Genomic DNA, 22,007 nt, shown 5'->3' with positions numbered 1-22,007 from the left:
GCCAGCAACCCCATGAACACCCCTTCCCCAGTGAGAAGGCAGCCCCCAGCTCTGTTCTCACCCATCCGTGTATGGCTCTCAAGGTTAGTGCCATGGGGGTCAGCCCTGTTTAAATGTTGATTACAGAGACTGTGGGAGCTGCTCAGATTTCTAATTAAGATTAAAGAATGTACCTGGCTTATAAATGGTTCTCGGGAATGTATAATTTGATTAGCCTGTTTTCTCTGGGCGCTTTCATTTCTGGATTAGCGAACGTGGCCTCTGATTCCAGGTGGGGCCACTGGCTCACCGCACACAGTTTGGGACCTTGCAGGGCATTAGGATGGGAGGTAGTTAGGGCAAGAAGAGAAAAGAAAGCCCTGGTCAGCGGGGCACTTCCTCTCTTTCTTCTCATCTTCCTCTTTACTTCTGGATCACAGTGAAGAATGCCCAGCTCAGGATCAAAGCACACCCAGATCCTGACTGTAAGATAAACGTGCTCACCTGGACCTCATTTACACTTGTTTATTTCTCTCCAAAGGCACAGGAGGCTAGGTCCTCCCACTGCTGAACCCAGTCCTCTTGCATTCTCTTTCCCATTTTGAGCCCATCCCACGGATCCCCAGCAGGGCTGAGATCTTTTTAGGGAGCACTGCCCGAGTGTCTGTCATAATGATAGCACAGCTTTAGGGCCCAGTCAAAGGCAGCCTCTTTCCACCAAGCCCTGGGCGTCGCCAGTGATGGGCTGGGCCCACAGTTGGCATCTGGAAGGTCACACCACCCCTGCACCTGAGGCTCCAAGAGAGCTGCTTTTCTCCCCACCCACAGCCTTCCCCTACCCCCCTCTGCACGCTCACTTGTGACCCTCAGGGCACTTTCCCTTCCGTGGGTCTCTTCCTCCCTGAAAAATAAGTAGGTAAATAACTCTATTTTACAACTGCATGGGTATAAAGACAAATAAGTTGATATTATGTGTTGAAATGGTTTATTCCATCTGGAAGCTCATTTGTTTTCTTCTGATTTCAAAGAAATTGAAATGTTTCCTTGGTTCCCCTAATAGGCCCTGGGCCCTGAGCCTCTTGGGACTGATGGATAAGGCATCTCCCCTCGAGGCCCTGCCCCCCCCACCCTTCAATTCGAATCTCCTAACAGGCAGCCTACCTCCCCGCCGACTGACCTGGTGACCAGTGGCAGGTCTCCAGGGTCTGGCAAACCAAATGCTGCTCCTCCCCACAGAAGTCCTCAGAGGAAGCCCATGTTAGTTTTGCCCTCAGGTTGTCCCTAACCTCTCCCTAGCCCCCCCCCCACCCCAGCACCCTGCTTCTGAAACCCAAGACCCTCCTGTAGAGGGGGCCGAAGTCTTCCCGACATCCCCCCACCCCCAACCAGGCCTCGCTCAGTTGGCTCTGCTTTCCTGGGCCCCACTGTTTTCTGTTTGAGTGTCTGAGTGTCTACCCTGCTCACGCACTCCCACATGGCTGACCTCTGGGGGTCTCTGTGTGATGCTCAGCTCCTGCTGGCCAGGGGTTCTGAGAGTGGCTGTAGGAATGACTGGGGATGGGGAGGCCATGGAGTGAATGTTTAAAGAACATTCCAGGGGCTCGAAGTTAACTTCTGCATCAGACCCTCAGGTTGGAGTGGGGAGACTGCCCTGTAAGGGCCTCCCCTGGCGATTCCCTCCCCCTGCACATAAATGTTGGAGGGCCCGAATATCAGGAAAGGGCATGAATTCTCCTTGCCCCTCCTTCCTTCTGTTTCACCCCTGCTCAGAATTCGACCAGTGCTGGCAGCCACTGTGGTAGGAGTGATGGAGGAGAAAAGGATAGGGGTAGCCTAAACTCTGCTTGGTGGAGTGTAAAGTCTTCTTTCTCGGAGGATGGGGACTATCCTCTCTGCCACCCTAACCCCCACCCATACAAGAGGCTCGCCTCTTCATGCTTCTGTGGAAGGGGTCTACGGCTCAGCCTAACTTCTGAAGTTAACAGAAAACATCTCTTGGCAAAAATGCTTGTTGACAGAAAAATGCTGAATTTTAGGAAAGTGGCATGAGAAACAGAGCAGGCAGCAACTGCGTGCCTTTGGAGAAATGAGTCTAGACACACTGGGAAGGTGAGCTGAAAGCTACTGCACAGGACCCGGAGAGTGTACCTATGGGCTCTGCCTCAGGGTGCCCACTGACCAGGTAAGCTGTGACCCAGACCAAATCCCCTGACCCCTCTGAGCCTCTGTGTCTCCTTAGGACTGACTGAGATAATCCAATGTATGTTTCAGCCTTTTGTAAACGGTAATGAATTCTGCATGTCATTCATTATTATCTTTCTAAGTGTTGCTGTGGTTATTCTAAGGGGAACAATCTAGAAGAAGCTGAGCACTAGAGAAGTCTGGAAGCTGGAGTTTGGCTCTGCTTCCTCCTGGCTGTGTGATACATGGAGACCCTTCGCCAGTTTCATCCTTGTAATCATTATCCCATAAAGGTGGGAGAAAGGACTGTATCATATTCAGTCTGGGTTTAGGACTTCCAGTGCAGTCTAACTCAAGACCAGGTTCTGCCAGAATTTCTGCTTGGTACATCCAGAACCCACTTGAGTTCAGTTTGTACCTCTCTGCTCGTCAGCCCTGGCCTGGCCTTAGAGGAGGTCGGGATTGAGCACCAGGGTCTCTGGTTGGGGGCGGGGGGGGGGGGGGCGGTGTTTTGGAGGCAGCCAGGGATAAATCCTGCAAGGCCATGGAAGACAGATTGCTTGAGTCCATGCAGCGTCCGTACTAGGAGACCACCTCCACCCATTTCCTCTGCCAATTCCTACACATCCTCAACCTTAGGGCTCCTCCTCAGTGATGCCTTCCTGGGATGGATACACCTGCAGGTAGTTGCGTTTTGTACCCCGCTCTTCCTCCTTCCAGTCTCTGTCCTCGCATCCCGAACTGCAGAGGGCCTGGGAAAAGCGACAGAGAGCCAGGAAGGGTGGGAGGACAGGCCGGGAGCCAGCTCTCTGAGCCCCGCCCGGCCACTGCCGCGCAGGCTGGCAAGGGGATGCTCTGGGCTGCCCGCGCCATTCAGGAAGCGTGTTGGGACGGGGCTAATGATAATTAACACTTGGGGCGCGTTTTGTCTTCGAAGTGCTTTACAAACACGACCTAATTAGCCCGCGGGGAGGAGCGGCGCCACCGAAAATCTTGCTTGCTTTATTACTCATTTCTATACCGTCTGGAGCGCGCCTCCCGGTGCACAAGCGAGGAGGTTGTGCGGGTTGGGGCGCCTCCTCCCAGTACCTCCCCACTCCCAGCCCCAGCTCTCCCCGTGAGTGCGACTCCGCCCAGTTCAGCCTCTTCTCACACATCTCATCTCTGCCGCAATCTAGAAAAAATTGTAGGCTTTGGGGCTCAGAGAGGTTAAGTGACTTGTCGAAGACCACACAGCCGATAGCGGGGCACTGAGACTCAAACCTCAAAGCTCCAGGCCTTCGCCACCTCTCCAGGCGCCTGCAGCATCTGGGCGTCCCGCGGGGCTCCGCGCTTCGGGGCGCAGTGGTAAAAGAAGGCGGGCGGCTGGCGGCACTGCGCACGCGCGCGTCCCCGGCCGGCCGAAACTGTTGCCAGCTCAAAGCTCCCCGCTACACCTGAGCGGGGGACAGATGTGCATCAATATTTATTCGGAACTCCCAGGAAACCTGGATGAAGTGTAATTATCTCAGCTCAATCAGCTCGGATTAGCATAACATCAAGTCACCCATCAGACGAAGGGTTTGATTTCGGGGATCAAAGCGCCGCGCTGTAGCCGCTGATTAATCGGGGAGAAGAGAGCAGCGAGAAGAAAGCTGTGCGGGCTCTGCCAGTCGCAGCTGCACCGCTTTGATGCATGGATTGCGCCAAGTTAACTTTCCTGGCCCGCTCGGCGCTCACCCCTGCCGCTTCTCCGACCGCTGCGTCCGCCGGGTCTCCAGGTTTTGGTGCCTCTGCTTGGGCAGCCGGTCGCCAGTTCTAACATAAACCGCCACCCTGGCCCACCCCAGGGCTGTGCTGTGAAGCGGGCTGCTTATCCATCCATTTTCTGGCGGGAGGTGCAGGCCGCTACGGGCTTGCTGGTGGGGACGCCTGCAACCCTGAACATTCTCTGGAGGCTGCCCCAAGGCTGAGCGCCGGGAGTCGGATGCCTGCGTTCAAGGCCTGCGTCCAGAACTCACCCTGTGTTCTTGATTCTGTACCTTTGTACAGTCTATTTCGCTACCGAGATGCCCTGCTGTCCATTCCGTTCCCTAACAGACTCTGAGGTCTTGAACTCTCAGCCCAAACGCATCTTGCCTTCTGCTTCCCATTATTTCCTGAGCTAGGGCCACCTCTGTTGTGGCTCAGTGGCCCTTGTGCTGTCACCACCATCATTTGGATAGCACTCCTCCCCGCCCCTCAGACTTTGCTCTGAGCAAATCTGGGAGGGACCCTGGGGGCCCTGGAGGAAAAAGCATTTTCTGGAGGATGAGGGTGTGCAGCAGGGTTAGAGTTCACTGATTATCCATCGGGACTCCCCCCCCCCCCCATTTGCACTGTCTCCCCCTTCCTCCCCACCAGTGGTGCTGAGGGCAGGAAGTCTGTTATACTGATGTTTGTGTCCTCTTGGATACAATCGTTTGCCCCAGACGGATGTGTATTTTAGCTCTTGTACTTGGCCAGTTCCGTTTACTTGACCAAGTCACTTGACCCCTCCAGGAACTCAGACTGTCGGGGAGCAAAGGTCTTTGTGATGTTCTGTGTTCTGTGATCTTCCTTCATAAACCCTGTTCAGTGAAGCCACTCCCAGGGGACAGTGCCCTAGTAGGGGTCAGGGAAGCCTGGAATCTTAAGGTTGAAGGAAAACTCACAGATCCCTTCCTCATCTTCTTGACAGCCCGTCTTCATCCTTTGCTCGAGGGGATGGGAGAGGGGAACGGGGTCCTGAGGGTCTGCCCTGCCACGGGCTCCTGTGGGAGCTTGCTCAGCATGGCGAGCGTGGGGAAGCTGAAGGACCTGTATGGCTACACTTCAAGGCTCTCTCTGGGCTGGTAGGATGAATGCCATCAGCTGTGGCATCATCCAGAGTGTCTGGACACCAGGGTTCTACCTGCTGGAAGCACCTGAAGAATAGTGGAGACCCAGAGGGTCTCAGAGCTGAGACATGAGTGTGCCCATTGGTGTTCTTGTGGGGAGTGTAAACCCCTTGCGGGCAGGGACTATCTCTATTTTATTTCCTACTGAGCCCCAGAATCCAAGTTTGGTGCCTGGCACATAGGGGCTCAAGAAATAGATGTAGAATAAATTAAAAAAGAAATGAATGAAACAGGGAGGAAGGAAAGAAGGGGGGCGGGAATTAAAAGATTGCCTGTCCTGGTAGGGGGCTGAGTCTTAAGAGTGGGTGGGCAGATGCCCAGTATCCTGGCAGAAAGAGGATTTATCTCCATTTCACATCTCTGCCATGCAACATCGTGGATTTTTCTCTCCCCTTTAATTAAGAACTAAATATAGATCTTAATTAAGACACTGATGAATTTAATTTAGAGTGGCATTAGGGCCTTCTCTTGCAAAGCTCAATGCCGTGTTTGTATAATGTGGGATATAAGCTAAATGAGTGCTTGCTCGTTACCACCATAAATAATTCCCTTGCAAATCCCTTTTGAAGCATTGCAAACACTAATCTACCCCCATCTAGAGGATGCTCTTGGATGTCCACTGCCTAGCCCCTCTTTGTTCGTTTCCCTCCCAAGGAGGACCCATCTTGTCCCCCCTGCTCTGACCAAGTCAGGCATCCTCCTTTCCCCACTTTAGCTGCCTTGCTCTCTTCTGTCTTTGTTCACACAAGTCCCTCTGCTGGGAATGCCTTTTCCTCACTTCTCCCTCCAAGTCTATCCGGAGGATTCCTCCCCTTCCCTCAAGTTCCGCCGTGAGTACATGGAGTTGACGAAGCCCTCTCTGTTCTGTCTCCCCATTTCCTGATCGCTAAGCACATGAGGTATGAGCCCCAAAGACCCATAAGGTCCAGTTGAGTCCCACACTTCTTCAGCCATGTGCTGTCTCCTGCCCCCTAATCGGGTTCTGGGTGACAAGCCCAGGGCCTGCGTGCAGGCAGAGGAAGTTGGGACTGTGGCTTTCATCCATGGAACTCAAGGAACCACCCCTCCCATCTCAACCCTGGATGCCTGGTGCTGTCCCGGGACCTGGGAGACCTTTCCGATTTCTGCAGTGTGTCAGGGCATGGCAAGGGCAGTCAAGTGGAGGGGTAGAGTGTGACTTGGGCCCATTTCATCCATTGTTTGGGCTCCTGTCTGATACCAGGAGAACCAACATGGTGAATGAGGGCTGTAGCTCTAGAATCAGTGGTCTGGGTGGACTTGGTTACCTTATCTGTAAAATGGGGTTGTCATGAGACTAAATGACATTTCACTTTCACTGCCATGCGTAGCACCTAGTAAGTGCCCAGAAAATGGTGGTGATGTTGATGATGGTGTTTGGTTGGAGATTGGGCGATCTGTAGTCCAATGAAGCAATAGATTGTATCATTCATGCTTGGTTTGTAGGAAAGCTGGGGTACAGGGAGTGATTGGCCTCTGCAGGAACTCCATGCCTTTTGTCCACATTGCCTATGGCTCTGGGCCCTTCCGCTGCCCTCTGCACTTCTCAGCTGTGAAATGATGGGGTGGGATAGAGTGATTTCACTGCCTCCCCACACCCTACCACCTCCTTGTCGTCTTGAGCAATTCAGCTCCCTGCCTCCTCTACCCTCTTTCCTTTCCTCACACTGGTGCAGTTTCATCCCAAGTGTCTAGAGAGCGGGGACTCTGTTTCTCAAGCATCTGCCCTGCAGTGCGGGACACACTGTTCTTTCATGTGGCAAGTGGGAGCTCTCTGTGATGTGATAAATACTTTCCCAGAGCCTCCTGCCCTGCTATGGCACCACTGTCCTGGGCTCTGCACAAAAGGTGTACCTTTTGAAATTTGTGGATTCAGTTCCCTTCTCTCTCTCATTGCGAGCACATATCGGAACATACTCTGTGAGGGTCTAGCCCAGCATTCCTCAGCCTCAGCACTCTTGACATTTGGGGCCAGATAATTCTTTATGGTGGGGGGTTTCCTATGTGCAGTATTTAGCATCACCCCTGATCTCTACCCACTAGATACCAGTAGCAAACCCTCTCTTCCAGTTGCGACAACCCAAATGTCTCCAGACATTGCCAGATGTTCGACATTCCTGGTGGGCAAATCGTCCCCAGTTGGAAACCATCGTGTTATATAAAGCACCGGCCATATGCATTATCTTATTTCTCTTCTTGCCAAACTTGGCTACAGATACTATTCTCATGCTCATTGTGTAGACGAGGAAACAGACTGGGCAGAGATTCTGGAATCAAACACAGTGTCATCTGGAAGCTGGGCACTCCTCTCCGTTAGCTTCAGTTTCTCATCTTTAACATGTTGATAATCACACTTTGCTCTCAGGGTTATTGTCAGGTTCTTAGCACAGTGCTTGACATTTGGTGAGTGTTCAGTAAATATTACCAAATATTCTTTTGTAGATGCACATTCAAATTCAACAGCCCTTTTTAATGCCTACTGTGACTGTTTAAAATTAATGAAAATGTCAAATTCAGTTTCTCAATCATACTGACCATAGTTCAAGCACTCAGTGGCCCCGTGTGTTCAGTGGCTAGGTACTGGATGGCTCAGACAGGGAACGACCACACCATCACAGACGGTTCTCCTGGACAGCACTGTTCTGGGACTGTGGAAATGCATTTCCTTCTCTTCAGAGTCTTTTAATATCCCTTTGGCTAACTGGTGTCAGTCAACCAATAATTCTGTTTCTGGAACTATACAGCCACCAGAGTTTTCTGTTCACTCCCCATGGGTGAGGTCCCTATGACGAGTTGTCTGGAACAGCAGGCGGGACTGAAAATAGAGAACTAAATAAATATGGTCCCTTCTCACAAATATGATTTATAAGAGCAGTAGGTCGTTAACTTGCAGAACTGAAATGTTAGTCTTTGTATCACGTGTCTAGGAGCTAAGTGAATGTGAGAGGGGCTAGCTTTGTGTCAGAGCCAAAGCTCATGGTGCAGCTCAGGGGGCAAATCATTCTCTCAGGCTTCCTGGAGGGGTCTTCCCCTAGGGGTCTTCCTGGAGGAGGGTCCTGGGGACCCTTCCTTAAAGGACAGTCGGCAGCTCCTCAGGCAGGTAGAGACTGGACGATGTTTTCTGGGTTCTGGATCTCCAGAACTCAAACTCTTTTTGGCTGGAATTTTTGCTGTTGCAATGTGTGGCAAAGAGGGTTGAGCTATTAGGCAGGTTGGCATTATTTAAAAGCGATTTTGTCAGTTGGTAAAAAAGGTACATTCCAGAAGTTACATGGTTGAGCATGGTGAGTTAGATCAGAAGAGAAGAGATAGAAATATTAGGATGTCATTTCTGCTTGCATCTCTGGAGACCCAGCATCCTTCTTTACTGATTCGCAGCTGAGCCCTTTATCCCACCTCCCTCGAGCTCTCAACCCCCACTCCCCACCATGTCAACTGACCCTGACCAATTGCCCTTCTTCCTGCTCCAATTCAACACTCCCCTAGCTCAGAAATTGCTTGGTGATATTGGGAACAATGAGGCCTGACTCTGTTAGTTCAGAGCAAAATGTTTTTTTTTTTTTTTTTTATTTAAAGGGTATTGCATTCTTGGTGATGTATGGATAAGTCAGGAGAGCAGAAGGAGAGCAGGGACAGGAGGGGAAGTTGAGGAGCTCCAGAGAGGCTGGAGCCTTGCGGGACAGGGAAGGTGGCTGCTGCTGTTGGCGCATGCGCTCATGGTCCCACAGAGCTGGGCCCTGGCTCATTCCCACCAGAGGAGAAACCCTACATGCTTGTCAGGGAGGGGGGAAGCCATAGGACTGCCAAGCAGCCAGGGGCTGGGGAGACCTATTCCTTCTTAGGGACAAGAGAGGGATCAAATTTAGCTTCATCTCATCCTTGGTGTTTTATTTTATTTTATTTTTTTAAAAGATTTTATTTATTTATTTGACAGAGAGAGAAACAGTGAGAGAGGGAACACAAGCAGGGAGAGTGGGAGAGGGAGAAGCAGGGGGTAGTGGGAGAGGGAGAAGCAGGCTTCCCGCTGAGCAGGGAGCTCGAGCCCGGGACCCTGGGATCACGAGCTGAGCGGAAGGCAGACACTTAATGACTGACGGAACCACGTCGGTGTCCCTCTCCTTGCTATTTTAGACAAGAGTGAGGCAGTGAGAGGGGCTTGGGAGAGAAGGTCCACATGGGGCCACCCTGGGGCCCAAACATTGCAGTGATTGCCTGAGGTCATACAGCAAGTCAGTGTTTCCATAGCTTGAACCGAGGACTCTGTGTGTGTGTGTGTGTGTGTGTGTGCGCGCGCGCGTGCGTTCTTGTGCTATGCGTCTTATCAGTCACTCATTGCTGTGGTCGCCAAGCAGGGTTCCATGGTGTGTGTGCACCATATTCACCAGCTTTGGGGTGATTGCAGCTTGGCTGTTATTTTTTGATTAATAGACTTAATTTTTTAGGGCAGTTTTACACTTACAGAAAGACTGAGTTGAAAACACAGAGCGTTCCCATGTATCCCCTCTGCCCTCCCCGCTCACAGTTATATTATTACCATCTTGCCTGAGTACAGCATGTTGGTTAGAGTTGAGGAACCAATATTGATACATTATTATTGATGAAAGTTCATGGTTCACAGTAGGGTTCCCTCCTGGCTTTGTACATTGTATGGGTGTTGACAAATGTATAGTGTCATGTACCGTCATTCCAGTATCACACAGTGATTTCACTGCCCTGAACATCCCCTGTGCTCCCCCATTCATTCCTCCCTCCCTCCCTCCCTCCCAACTATTGCCAACCGCTGATCTTTTTACTATGTCCAGGATGTTTTTATTTGCTGCTTTGGGGAATTTTCTAAGAGCCCCCCCCCCCCCCTCTTGAATCTCTAGACCTGACCATACCTAGCCACAGAGACTTTTTGGAAGCCAGCACTAGGGGACTATTTCAGGACTGTGTGAGCTGTCTGCACCGAAGTTTGAGCTACTGCTGGAACTGGATGTCCTTGCCCCGTGCCATTAGTTGAGCTGTGGCCTCAAGAGGGCTTGGTGCTCCAGGCCCTGTTTGGGGTGAAGGAGAGCAGAGGAAGGGAGGGAGTGGCCTTGTCAACTGAGAGTTCAGCTCTGGGGTCTTTTCCAGCCCCGAGGCCCTTGGAGACCCCAAACACTCAGCTCCTTTACAGCTGAACTTAGAAGCCAGCTGCCTGGGCCTTTTCCCTCCTAGTGCCTCCGGCTCAGCCTGGGGCTGCCTCCTGGTTTGCAGGCTCCCCCACTAAGTCCTACTTTCATTTCTAAACAGACAGTAAAATAAGCGATTGATTTTTGGATATTACATAAGCGGAGCAAGGGAAAGTTTAATAAGGAAAAGAGTAGAGGGAGGGGTCTGAATATCTTAAACTCCAAACTACAAAAAGCCCACCGTTTCCAACCCACACAGAAATAGCTACAAGCCAGCTATGATCAGAGAGCGTGCAGGAGGCCCCAGGCCCTTAGGAGAAGGCTGGCCCAGCCAACCAGGGCTCTGCGATGTCTCGCTGGAGGCTGAGCCCAGGCAGATCTTTTCCATTTCCTCCTGTTACAGCTCCCATGGTCATTCCTTATGTTCCCCAGGCCATTCTGCACCTCCACGGTCCTTCCTGTGATTCTCAAACCACCCCTGAGGCAGGTTGAGACTTCAGGCAGTCAGGGGTACCCAGGATGGGAGGGCAGGAAGAGACCACAGTGGCTGAAGTCAGCGCCTGGCATTGTAAGGTAAGGGAGCCTGGGCTGAGACGGTGCTGTTCGTGCATAACAAGGGCTACAGTTCAGAGGTTCCAGTGCCTGGGCAGGGCCCGTCCACTGTTGGCAGGTGAGATGATGAACGCATAGAGTGCTTTGCGGGGAGCCTGTGGTCAGTACTGTCCTCCATACTATTAATGTTGTGTACGTTCTAGACCAAGAAGCTGGGCTTTGGCAGAGTGGCTCTCCCTTGCCCAGGCCTTTGCACTCCTGGTTTGGTGTTCTTGACTGTTCATGTTTTCTTTATGGTCATCTAGCTCATTTCAGGTAGGGTGGGCTGGCCACATCACGTTGATTGTGTGTGTGTGTGTGTGTGTGTGTGTATGTAGGGTGGGACATTAATGATATGGATGGGTAAACTAACACTTGGCAGGAGGAAGGCGGAGGTTTAGTAAGTGTCTTGTGGGTCCTGCTTACACTGGCCTCCTAGGCTTAGGAGATTTTCACTTAGAACATATGGCTCTGAGCAGTCCACTGGGCAGCGGGGTAGCTTCTGCACCCCCTTCTCTTGGAGTCCCTTAGTTCTCGCATATAAAGGATGCTGGTAGACAGGACCGTGAATGTCACATCTCCCCCAAACCTGGAGTCCCATGAACAGGATCCCCAGAAGGCTTAAAATCTAGATGGGTGACCTTTTTCCTATGGCCAATTGCTGGTCTGCTTTGAGGTCCTTGCTTGGGTTGGGTTTTGGAGCCAGCAACTGAAAAGTACCCCTCCCACTGACCATAGCCCGCAGGACATTCATCCTGCATCTGGTGCTGGTGTGTTTTCATAGTAGCTACATCCTTACCTAGATTCCTGGATTCTCTTTAAGAAAAGATTGGAAAATGTGAGACAGCTGGAAAGTCTTGGTGACTTCCCCTCACTGGGTTGTGGAGATTCAGGGTGGTCCTTGTCTCATGAGTGACACCCATGCGGGAGGATAAATGAGAGCTCTGGGATGCTCTGCGATGAGAAGCAGACCCTGATTGAACACCCCAAGCAGACTCTGATTGAACACCAAGTGCTTCCTGGGTTCGGAGGTGGGAGCAGCGTCCCCTTGGTGTGGACCTGTGTAGGGGCAGTTGGCATTTGAGAAGGACCCTGAGTAATGGGGTAGGAAAGTGGGAGGAAAGGGTGTTTTTGGTGGCCACAGTGGCCCGGGCAGGGGACCAAGGCAAGAAGTCCTAGTGTATTTGGGAACTGCTAATGTATCAGGTTTAATTGAAGCATGGAGGATATGTAGAAGAGGGATGACGGAGGCAGCCTGGGCGGGGCTTGAGCCTGGTCATGGAGGCTCTCCAATGCCCAGCAGAGGAGTCTGGGCTGCACTGAATTGCCAGCAGGGATCCTTGGGGGTTTTTGAGCTGCAAATGTCATGATCAGAGTGGTGCTTTAGAAAGATTAACTTAGCAGTGTTGCACAGGTTGTTGCTGAGCAGTGATCATGTGATTGCTGGGGTTAGGGGAGGGATGCCTGAACTAGAGACGTGGCCATGTGAAGGAGTGTAGGGTGTGCCCTGGGAAAGCGCAGAGGAGATAAAGATGTGACTCTCCTCTGTAAGCCTAGCTGGGGAGACAAGGCATATATGAAAGATATATATGAAAAATGAGAGAAACATATGAGGAAAAATGAATGAATTGCCGAATTGTTTATGGCCAAGTACCAAGTACATGTTTTGGGCCGATGGAAAGAGATGGACCAGGAGTTGGAGCAGAAGGAAGAGTCCCGTGGGACCATGTGGTGCTTGATTCTGTTCTAAAAGACAAGGAGTATTTGAGAAGGAGAAGAGGGGTACAGGTAGAAGGAGGGAGTTCCTGGCAGGGAACAATGTGAGTGAGGGTAGTTAAAGCTTCAGGGTGGGACCCGGGGCTACACTGGACTGCACTAATCATATTACTTCTGGATAAAGCCCATTATTAAACTTCGGATCCCCGGAGCTTGGAGGCCGGAGGCATTGGAAGACCCAGTTGAGGGTGTCCCGCACCTGCTTCATGGAAGCAGATCTCTAGGCCCTGCACAAAGCCTCGGGCGGGCCGGCTTCTGGCCAGAGTCTGAAACTCATGTACCGTCCTCCGTGCTCAGGCTGGTCCCCTTCCCAGGAGCTATGGCAGGGGGTACAGGGAAGGAATGCAGGCCTGGGGGCTAGGTTTCAAAAAGCAATGTGGCTGTAGAAGGCAATGAACAAGCCACACTTTTGAGAGCTTGTCTGCTCCCTGGCCAGCCTAGCTTTCTGGGTGCTCAACAGGCATCCTCCGTTTTCTATGAAGAAACCTACTCTTTAGAGCCCAAGAAGGGCAGTTCTCCCTGGCTTCCTGTTTTCCCTCCCTCTCTGCCTTCAGTGGCCTCATAGAGAGACTTCTCCTTTGAGGTCCCCTTTGGTTGTTTCCAAAATGGGGCTTTGTGGAGGGAAATGACCAAGACCGCCTTCACTGTGTGCTCCAGGCTGATCCTGCAGAGCCAGGTACAGGGACAGAAAAGAGGAAACTGTCCCTGCTGGGTGTGCCCCTCCACCTTCAATCTCTGTTTAGGGCAATGCGGGTGGGGGGGTGTCCCTATTAACACTCCCCTGCCAGTGAGGAGCAACGCTGACTCCCTCTCCTTTGGCCAGCCTAGGGATCCAATACTAGACTCAGGGAAGTACAGATGTATACAGAAGATTCCAGTTTTGATGCTGGATTCCAGTTTCCAACCTGTGCTGGAGATGGACCTAGGATAGGCAAAGGGAAAAGACATATTTAGGACCAGGCAATGTGACCCTATCTCTCTCTCTCTCTTCCTTCAGCCCTTGTTTTTATTCAAGTAACTGAAGGCTAAGTTGCTGGTCGGTACACCCTGGGAGGGAAACTTCAGAAAAGAGGACTGTGCAGCCGGAAGCCCGAGACGGGAGGAGCAGAACAGTGTCAGCTTTTGGATGCACATCACAGGACCCATGATCCAGGTGAGAGAGACCTCTGCCCTCCCAGCCCACCTCCCGCACAGCCAAAGCAGGGGTCAGGGCACCACCGCTGGCTTTCGATTTGGCGAGTGTCTTGGCCCCTCCTCAGGGGGGCTCTCTGTCCCTCCGCCCGGGGGCTTGCCCAGGCTTTTGTGCTGCCTTTGGCTCCCAAGCTCATGGTCAGGTGACTCTAGTGCTGTTCCAGAGTAGTCAGGTCTCGCCACTTGCTGCTTGTAAAGAGCCTGCCCCTGGGTCAGATTCCACCTGCTTTCCACTGTGGCTCCCCAGGGTGGGGGTGAAAGCCCTGGCCCTCAGGGCTCCCCATGAAAGGATGCTGGCCTAGAGCATAAAGCCCGAGGATGCCCCCAGACCTAGGGCTGCGTTTTGGCCACATCCCGAACCCCAGCCTGGCGCATCTGCATTCTCGATACAGCCCGGGAGCGGCAGGAGCATGCGGACTGCCCACCCTCAGGCCCCCGGGTCTCTGAACCGAGGAAATGTCTGAATAATGAATGAGCCGCAGTACATCAGAGCGGTGGCCCTGGGGACGGTGCGGGCAGAAGGAAGGGCGCGGACAGGTGGGAATGGCTGGGCACAGGGAGAGATGCCGGGGGCCCTGATGAGGGCCATGGCTATGGCTTCCCCTGCAGAGCAAAGCTGTGGACCCACAGAGGGAAGTGTCCATGGATTGTGTTGCAAACCCTGGGCCTGTCCCACATCGGAACTCCTGGATCGGGGCCTGTTCTCTCCCGGCCTCGAACCTCCTACTCAGGAAGGCTACTTGAGGACTTTGCAGAGGTGGTTTGTGGAGCTGGATTTAGACTATATGTGGGGATCAAAGCTGCCTCCCCCGTAGATGAAGACTGTAGGACGGGAGACTTTGAGGGGGGCATTTAGAGGAGGGCCAGATTAAGCAGGACAGCGCCTGTGGTACATGTGACTCCTGGCAGATTCCGGACAAGGGCAACTTGCAAGGGTGTCCCCAGCAGGAGTCAAGGGTCCTCAGGGCCACCAAAGACTTGATGGCTCAGCGATGAGACCCCCCCTCTTCTCTTGAGGCAGCCTGTTTCATTCAGCAGTTCAGTTGTGTAGACGTCTAAGCCTGTGACCTGGGAGTCCCCTGCCCCTCGTTTTCTTGCCAACTCAATACCATCCTTGTACTTTCTGCATGGCCAAGAAGGGCGCGGTTTCCACAACTCGGCCTGCAGACACAAAGGGACGCACCTTGGTTGGAGTCTTGCCACTTGCCTGGCTCTTTTCCTCGCTGAGCCCTCATGCTAGTTGAAATACGGAAGCATGAGTGTCTCCCTTTTCAAGACAAATAACTGAGGGACAGAGAGACTGAGTAACTGGGCTTGAATTATGCCCCCAATAACTCACTGGTGAGCTGGGATCCGAATGTGTGTGGCTGAGCTGGGCTTGGAACTGGAGGAAGTTTTCGTCCTTTTGTTGGCATTTTCGGGGTCTTTCAGTCAGGCTCCCTATTGGGGCAGCTAGACAGCTGCTGCCCGTTGCCTCAGCCCCCCAGGTCTCTTAAGCCCTGTTGGCATAAAGTAACTGCTAGGGCATGGGTTGGGCCAGGGACTTCTTGGTCCTGGATCGCATTCATAGGAATTTCTCCCCCTTCCTTGCAAAGCCAAGTCGAAACAGGTGGATATCCTGTATTTTTCAAGTGTGTGGGACCCACCTGATAGCCCTTGTCCCTGGTCTTGCTACAGGACCATTTTTCCCAGGCTTTCTCCCTCTGCCAACAGCCAGAATGCCCCCAAAGCCTGTGGCGGACCCTCCTCTCAGCTCAGAACAGATGCCCTCTACCCACCCTCTCAGCCCATCCTTTAGGCAGGAGGCAGCATCCCTGGGCTCTGATTGCCAGGGGCCCTTCCTCTCCCCCAGCTCCTCCTCTGAGCTCTGCCCTCCCAGACCTGCCCTGGCTGCTGGCTGCAAACATTGGTCCTAGTCAGAGCCCAGCAAAAGCCCCTCTGCCTCGGGAAGAAGTTGGCCTTTGTTCTTCCCATTCCCCTTGCTTCTGCAAAACTGACTTGAAGAGCTGGAGTCAGGAGCCCCAACATCGGTCCTGGGAAAGATGGTTCAGCAGAAAGGTTTTCAGCTTTGGTGGGAGCCAGCCTGGATCACCAGAGGGCCAAAGTGTCTTAGAACCTTCTCTGTACATATGATACACCGAGGCCAGGAGGTGGGGCAGGCGGGGAGCAGACCACCTGACCCCCGGCCTCCCTGGGGTCGGGCTGGGCTCCGAGCTGGCCTGCATGGACCAGACAGTGGCCAGGCCCCATTAGAACAAAGCCTCCCGGCCTGGAGGTTCCCTCCAACCCGAGTGCACGTGTCACTATACCTCACAACAAATTTCACTGTCGTTCATGTTTTATTAGTATAAGTGCCTTAAAAGCAGATCAGAGATTCAACTAATTTGCTCATTAGTAAAAGGAAATTAGCCATTTGAGATCTGTTCTAATAAAATTAGCTTGGTGACAAACGCTTTGTTGCCGTGTTTATTAAATTACCACACTCCCTGCATTTTAGAGGCCAGAGCAGCGCTCGCCGGCTCTTCTGGGCATTCTCAGAGCTTCTCTCTTCCTTGTTTTTGTTCTTCCTTTCAGGTCTGCAGAGACTCTTTTTTCCCTTTCCAAGGCTAACTGGGAAGGCCTGACCCAAATCTATGTTCCATTCACACATCCCCCAAGCCCTCACTTGGAGCGCGAGGTCTGTCTCCAGGCCCCTCTACTACCTCTTTCCCTGGACTCTTGGCTTGGCCCCATCCCCCTGCCCCTCACCCCACCCATCCCCTTAAGTTTCTGTGTCACGTGTCCTTTAATGGAGCCAGCATCTCTCTGTTGCCCCCAACCCCCCAAGATCAGCCCCAGGTTGCCAGCAGCAATGCCCCCTACCTCCTGCCCTCCCCAGACTGCAAGGTGGGCCTTCTCACCAGTCCTCCCTTGGTCTCCCATCCCACGAAGTCTTCTCCCTTATACTCCAGCTTCGGACCACCCTGGCTTCACCCCATCCCCTGGAAGTGACCCACCCCCCCTTAGCGTGCTCAACTTACAGTTTGCTTCCATCCTGCATGTGCTCGGTTGTCTGGGGCTTGGCTGGACTGGACAGAGAACTCCATGACGCATCCCATTACAGGGCAAGCTGCCTGGAGGGCCCCACAGGTGTCTGACACCACGGGAAGGCTGTGGGGATCGCGGGGAGCTCCCAACTGACCGGAATGTCATGATTTGGGAGCAAGCACTCCCCAGCATCACCACAGCACTCCGTTGGCCCCTCTCTTAGCTGTTTTCTTGTTCTACACCGTGTGTCAGTTTCACCACAGCCGGGAGCCTTAGTTGCTCCGTACCAGGCACAGGGGGCAGTTAGGGCTTCTGTTGCATTCTCTCATTTAATCTTTTGCTTGACACCAAGTAGACCCTGTGGTTATTCTGATGTATAGGATACATTTCCTATAGGTACCGCACTGGTAAGCTCCAAGGGGAGACTGAGAACCCAGGGTTGTGTCTCTCCGCAGCGCCAGGCCACACTGTGGGCTGCCTGCCCAGACTGGAGTGTGGGTGTGAGCTTCCTGAAGGGATGGGGCCTGGGACCTTCCAGTGCTGGCCACAGGCGGCCTGTGGTGGGTGCTCAAAGCATTTCTCAAATGTCCGGGTGGATAGGGGAGGGATGACCAGGCAACCCCACCCGCTCTAGGGTCAGACGCCTGTTGGACAGGGGACCAGGGCTGGTCCAGCAGAACCGGAGTGCTCATCCCTCTCCCCCTTTGCTGACAGTAGCCCCAGGCCCCGCCTCTCCCTGCCCCTTCCAGCTCCCTCCTCTCCTGGCACAAATCATTGGCTCAGACAACAGCGATGGGTTTATCCCACAGGATGTGACTCTGAATATTAGAATGTCAGAAGCAGCAGCCTTCGCAGTAAGTTGCTGTCAGAGAGGAAATAAAAGGGGAGTTGCAGTTATTTAATTTGGAGCATTCATGCGACAGGCTGGGCCTGAGGACTCACTGCTGTGTGCCCAGCAGCCGGGACAGCAAACCTCATAGGACCCCCGCCCTGGATTCTCCAGTCATACCTTCCTCTAGCCTCTCCCCCTCCCCCGACGTGTCCCACAATGGGGGCCCTGGCAGTACTGCAGTCCTCGGAGCCCTGTGCTCCCCCGCTCCTTCTCCCCTACTGCCCTGCCCAGCTCTCCCTGCTCCTTTCACTTTTGCTGCATTATTTATAATATAAATGATACTTCCTGATAATATTATCAGTGCTAAACAACATTAATATTGGTATTAGTTATTAATAATTAGAGTTCTTGGGGTGTGAGTGACACCGTTCAGGTGGTGACCTCAGCCCCGCATCAGGCTCTGCACTCAGTCTGCTCGACATTCTCTCTCCCTCTGCCTCTCTTCCTCATGCTTTCTCTAAAATAAATACATCTTTAAAAAATAATGATTAGGGTTATTAATATTTATCCTTATTCTATCTTTATCCTCACTCTACCACCATTCTGGTGAGGCAGATATGATTTCTCCCAATTTAAGGAAGGAGGAAACTGAGCCTCAGAAAGCAGAAACATCCAGGTCTTCTGACTCACATAAAAGAAGACCCAAAGGAGGCCAGTCACGGTGGGCCCACAGCCCTGCCCGAGAGCCCTCCACGAGCTGCACTCGGGGAACGCTCTGCGGCTCTCTCGGTTGTGGCCGCTCCCCGTTCGGTTTCTGGCTGATTGGCTGCTCTGTGGCTCACCCTGCTGGGACTGCCCCTCGGTCCCGCAGAGCTCTGGGCCTGGCACGTTGCTTCTTCAACTGCCAACAGCCCCACGTCGGTTCCCGGCCTTCTGTTCCCACTCAGGCCTCTCCCGCATGAAGGTTCTTGTTTTTAGTGGTCAGCCGTGCGCTGGAAGAACCACAGCTGGGGGCGGGGATGCCGGCAATCCCAGGCTGGATGCCCACTTTTCTTACTCAGGGTTGTTTTTCATGAGCAAAGTCTTCTCAGTGCCTTGTTCTGCCTTTGGCTGATTTTCGGAGCCCGAATGGTTGCTCCGTGTTTGACGATTTGGTCCCATATTTGGGGAAGAAAATTTACTAGCCTCTTCACGGCACCCTCCCTGGAAATTTGCCTGGATTCTTGAGACCGAGGTTTATCAGTGTGTAACCTGAATTTTATTTGCAAGGGTTGAGGACCCCTCTACCTGTACGGTGTCTCATGAGCTTCTTGAGGCCTTTGATGACCGAACTTGTCTCAAGACAAAACTGATTTGGAGATTCGCAGGCTTGTCCCAGCCCGCAGGAGCTCCCGTGGAGGTCTTCTCTACCCAGGAGCAAGGGCCAGCTTCTGTAGCAGCTGAGCTATTCCAAGACCTTGAACCCCTCCCCACTGAGGGTCTGCTTGCCCACCAGCCCTACCTGATGCATACCACTGATGAAAATGGAGGGGGTGGTTTCCTTCAGGGACCCCCTGAAATTGTGACCCCATTTCCTTAATGAGGCTTGTCTGGTGAGCACTCCTCTTTGGAGGGAGGAGGGCCTCTGTCCTACCTTTCCCTGGTGGATGGATGCTGCTCTCCAGGGATTGCCTGGATCTCACTGCCTCCAGGGCTCCACAGTCTTTGGAGCAGCAAGTTTTGTTCTCCCCATACAGCTTCCTAAAACACAATTAACTTACCACATTGTTCAAAGCCTTCCTGGCTTAGCACTTACTGTTGGATAACATTGAAACCTCCCAGCCTGGCTTTCAGAGTCCTTCGTGATGAGGCCCCAGCTCACCTTTCTAGCCTTCACTGCTGTTGGTGCCCCTCACACTCTGTGCTCTAGTCTGGGGAGCTGTCTGCTGCTCTTTGAATGGGACGTGCTTGCTCACACCCCTGTACCTTTGCATATGCTGTTCCCTCCGCCTAGAATGCCTTTATCCCTTCTCTGTTTAGAAGTACCTCCCTTTATGACCCATCTTGGTGCTCACCCAGTCTATTAACGCTTCTCTGATTCCTCCCGGCAGAGGCACGTTCCCTCCTCTCTCCTTCCCTGGCATTCTGCCTTCTCCTGGGCTAGCCCATCGTATTCGTCTACCAAATCCACTATCTTCTTCTTCCATGTCTGCTTCTCTGTCTAGCCTATGAGCAAGGTGAGGGCAGCGGTGGTCTCCTGCTCATGTCTATGTCTCAGTGTCTGACATAGTAGCTTCCTAGCAAATGTTTGTGGAATGTGAGAATGACCTTTCTTTATTTAAACCTTTTCTGCCAGAAGTGAGGTCTCTTAATGGCACACTGTATGTTTTCAAGTCTTTGGAGTACAGCTTACAGTCTCGTTCTATCCAAATCGATCTATATGACAACATTCAATTCAATTAAATTTTTTTATCATTTTGGGTGGCTTTTAACTTATTTAATATTTACTGTCAGTAGCACTGGGAGATTCTGTTCTCCCCAAACTCTATTTTGGGGCTCTAGAATTGCTTAATTTGGTTTTGCCGACTGGTTGTAAACCGTTGTCTTTGAAGCCTAAAGAAACATCCTCCCCTCCTCTTATCCCCACCAACCCCACCTTTGTTCTTTGAGATCAAGGGTGCCGGTGCTCCTTGCTGCTGCCACAGTTTTTTCTAGAACAGCTGGTGTGTGTGTGTGTGTGTGTGTGTGGGAACAGTTGTGTTTGGAAGGAGGGAACCTCACCCAATGGTATGGAATCAGCTTGTTATTTCATTATTTCTTCTTTTAATAAGCAAATTACTGATGCTGGCGAGTATTAAAGATTAATCCTATAAATTCCTCTCTGAGCCGCAGTGATCCCTCAAACAGGCCCCTTCCTTGGTGGAGTACATTCCAGGAGGGAGGCTCTGGAATGAATCCCATCCTCGGGAGGGGAATTGGTGATTTTTGGACTCCTGAGCTGACACCTGCCCTATCTGGCAGCTGGAAGGAGGCAGTCCCAGAGGGGCCGTGGGATATTCCTTGGGGCCCTGCTCCCTGCCTCCTCCTCCAAGCCAGGGACCCCGGGAGAGAAATGGTGAAGCTACAGGTTACCACACCTACTGCTCGGAGGAAAGAAAGTCAAGGGCAAGGTGAAGTGCTTTGGGAGGCTTGGTGCACTGGGCTGGGACTCCTAGGGTTAGAGCTGTGTGAGGGCTCAGATCTATCACCCGGGTCATACTCTAACTTCCACAGAGGTCCGAATCCAAACAGCCCCTAGCAGGGAAAATTTGTCTCCAGATGTGTTGATGGATTGGATAAGGGACACCCCATCTGGTGTCCAGTTCTCAGAAAGAGGTGGCAGTGCCCACTGTGCCCTCTGATGACCCTTCTCAGAGCACGTTTGGGACTCCGTGTCCCTAGTTCTATAAGCACATCCGACTCCCATCAACTGTGAGTCCCTTGGGGCAGGAACTGTCTCTGATTTATTTTTATAATTCGGTATCTAGCACTGCGCCTACAGTGTAGATTGGGTTCACTTAAGATTTCCTGAGAAGAGAAGGAATGGGTAGGTTGAGGGACATAGTTGGGTTGGAGAAGGGAAGCAGAGGGGAGATCCTTGACTCAGTGATGTAGGTGGGCATTAGCTCCTATGTCTGCCCGGTGACCTTGTTAGGTACTTGTGCCCCCCAGGGTGTCCCATATAGTCTGTGGCCCCCTGTGCCCCTGAGTCCTCGAAGCAGCTTAGAGCTGAGGACAGGCTCCCTAACTGGTCTGGACAGAGGAGTGGGCCAGGTCAGGGTCCCAGGGGAGACCACAGCTGTAGGAGCTGGGTAACATGCAGTGGGGAGAAGGGGCGTTAGGATTGGGGGAGGGAATTGGCGATGTCCAATGCGCAGGGTATGGGGTCAGCTGAGAGTGCCCATCTTGGGGAGATGTGTCAATCCCCTGGCCTCCGCTCACATGCTGGCTAGGCTAGACTGGAGATGGGCAGCTGTGGCCCTTGAGACCCTGTCCCAGAAATGCAGAACTATAACCCAGATCGTCCAGTTGCCCAACCCACCCCCCACCTGGGCTTCCCTGCCTCTGAGTCTATGACCCAGCAGAGTTTTTCTCTTTCTCTCTGTCTTATTAAAAGCCATCTACCCCAGGCAAGAGAGATAGCTGCCTGTCGATAAAACACCAATAGCCGTGTACTCTCCTAATCAATACTGGAGTGGAGAGGGAAACAATTAGTGGCTTTTTATCTTCCAGGGATTGGGCTGTCTTTTGTGCGGGGCAGAGGTAGAGGGCACCTGGCAGGGGACAGCAAAGTGCTTCATAAATCAAAAGTTAGTGACTTTTAGATCTTATGACATTGATGGA

Source organism: Lutra lutra, chromosome 10 (assembly GCF_902655055.1).
Source record: "Lutra lutra chromosome 10, mLutLut1.2, whole genome shotgun sequence".
Classification (NCBI taxonomy): Eukaryota; Metazoa; Chordata; class Mammalia; order Carnivora; family Mustelidae; genus Lutra; species Lutra lutra.
This window is presented reverse-complemented; position numbering follows the sequence as displayed.